Raw genomic sequence first — 2,439 nt, forward strand, 5'->3', positions numbered from 1 at the left:
CAGAGGGAAAACAGGGGTGGCTGGTGGAGGACCGGGGGGAGGGGGAGTAAGAGATCAACCAAAGGACTTGAATGCACACATATAAGCAAAACCAATGGACACAGACAGTAGCGGGGGTGAGGGCATGTGCTGGGGAGTGGGAGCGGCCAGGGAGAGGTCAATGGGGGAAAAAGGAGACTCATGTAATACTTTAAACAGTAAAGAATTGAAATTAAAAAAGTGCATGGATTGAAATCTCTGTGTGATTACTTGTAGAGTTTTGCTTTGGCTGCTAAGAATCATATTCTACTTGATCTCATCGCTCAGTTGCAAGTAAGGCATTTCAGATCCCAAGGGACTATATTATTAGAGAAGAAAAACTATACAAGTCAAGACTGACCCAGCGGCAGAGAAGGTTCTGGGTTAGCCCAAGGGTGATGCTGACTATAAATAAAATGTACCTCTATCTTTCAAGTGAATCTATATGTCTACTGATTCTGAAACGAAATTAAATGCAACCATCTCAAATAAGTTGGTGTAATTACAGCATATCCAATTACATCTATTCAGAAGCCATATTTCTTTCTTTGATCCATTAAAGTTAGTAAGGGGAGACTTTAATTAGTGCCAGCCCTCTGAGAATGAAGAATATGAAGATTGATACAGCGTGGAATATTAGTGGTTTCAGAAGTCTCATTTACCCCAAAATATATTTCCCATTGGTCTCCTACAGGAACTGTCTCTTGAAAACCCCAGAAGTAAATGTATTTTCATGAGAGACATAATGTGACCCCAGGGCTTACACATTCTTCTCACTTCTGGGATATTAGCCCGGGGAAATAATTTTAGGGAGAAAAAAATAGGTAAATACAAAGATGTTTTAGAAGTGTTGATTATGTAACCAGATTCCCCAGCCACCATTAGATCACAGGAGCTAATGGGGCCCCATCATTAGTAAGAAATTCTTGGGGTCTTTTCTTCACCTTCTGGCAATGCTATTCCCAGAGGTGTCTCCCATGTGCCCACAAACAAGTGTCTAGGAGAGCCTCGTCTTTGCTTTATGTGTCTCTCACTGGGCACCACTCTCTCTCATTAGGTGTTACCTCTGCTGCTTTTATGAAACACTCTTCTGTGACTCTAAGTTGTGACACTTTTTGGTAGCAAAATGGAGAATATCCCCAAAAGTAATTTTACTTCAATAGTTTACTGAGAAATTGAATTTTTAAAAAATTATGTTAGTTTTTACTTACAGTCCTTTACTTCCCATATACAAAAATGAGTCCACATTTTGATTGGGTATGGATTCTTTTTTAAATATATTTTTATTGATTTTAGAGAGAGGAAGGGAAAGGAGAGATAGAAATATCAATGATGAGAGAGAATCATTAATCAGCTGCCTTCTGCCCAGCTTTTACTTAGAATCAAGCTTGAAACCAGGGCATGTGCCCTGACTGGGAATCGAATGCTGACCTCCTGGTCCATGGGTAAATGCTCTACCACTGAGCCATACTGGCTGAGCTGGGTATAGATTTTGAGTGACAGCCAACAAGCTGAACTGAAGTCAGTATTCCTTTCTGACCCTGGCATTCTATTGCTATGCTAAAATCATCATGCTGTACCTCTCTTATAGGCCCCCATCCAGACAGGCTTCTGTTGGGCACAGAACACCAGTGAGCAAGACACAACTAGACCCACCTAAATTTCAGGTGAGGCTCAAAGTTGAACTGTTGCTCAATGCTATTATTAAAAAACTTGAAATAAAGTATATTCTTAGTAGATTATAAGTAGAAAAGTTCAGTCAAATATGATGTGAATATTATAAATATTAAAGCATTACAAATATATGGGAAAATATGAAAGTACACATTCGAATGTTAAATATAAAAAAATCATTATTTAACAAGCACATATCATATACCCCAAATTTATAGTAATAAGCCTATATGAAAAAAACAAGCCATATAAAAGCATACATAGTGCATTGTGCTTATATTTACTAGAGGCCTGATGCATGAAAGTTCGTGCAAGAGTAGGCCTTCCTTCCCCTGGCTGCTGGCACCGGCTTCCCTCCGGCACCTGGGACCCGGGCTGTTTCCCTCCAGCCCCGGCTTCATCCAGAAGGATGTCTAGAATGACGCCCAGAATGACGCCTGGAAGGATGTCTGGTCTAATTAGCATATTACCCTTTTATTATTATAGATATCATATTCAAGAAAAAAATTATATACTTCCCCAAAACTATTAAATGGAGCAGAGAGAAACATATATAGTAATAATCCACTAACACTTGAAAAGCCCATTAAAGAATCTTCTAAGATTCCAAGGAAAAGGAAAAGGGAAAGGGAAAGGGAGAGCAGACAGAAAGTCTGTCATAGCCTGGAAAGTAATTCCAGTCCAGAGGACAGGAGCTGGCCAAGGTGGGAGACCACATGGGGTAAGGCCCGGGGGCAGCAGAAATCT

Source organism: Myotis davidii, unplaced genomic scaffold, assembly GCF_000327345.1.
Source record: "Myotis davidii unplaced genomic scaffold, ASM32734v1 scaffold362, whole genome shotgun sequence".
Taxonomy (NCBI): Eukaryota; Metazoa; Chordata; class Mammalia; order Chiroptera; family Vespertilionidae; genus Myotis; species Myotis davidii.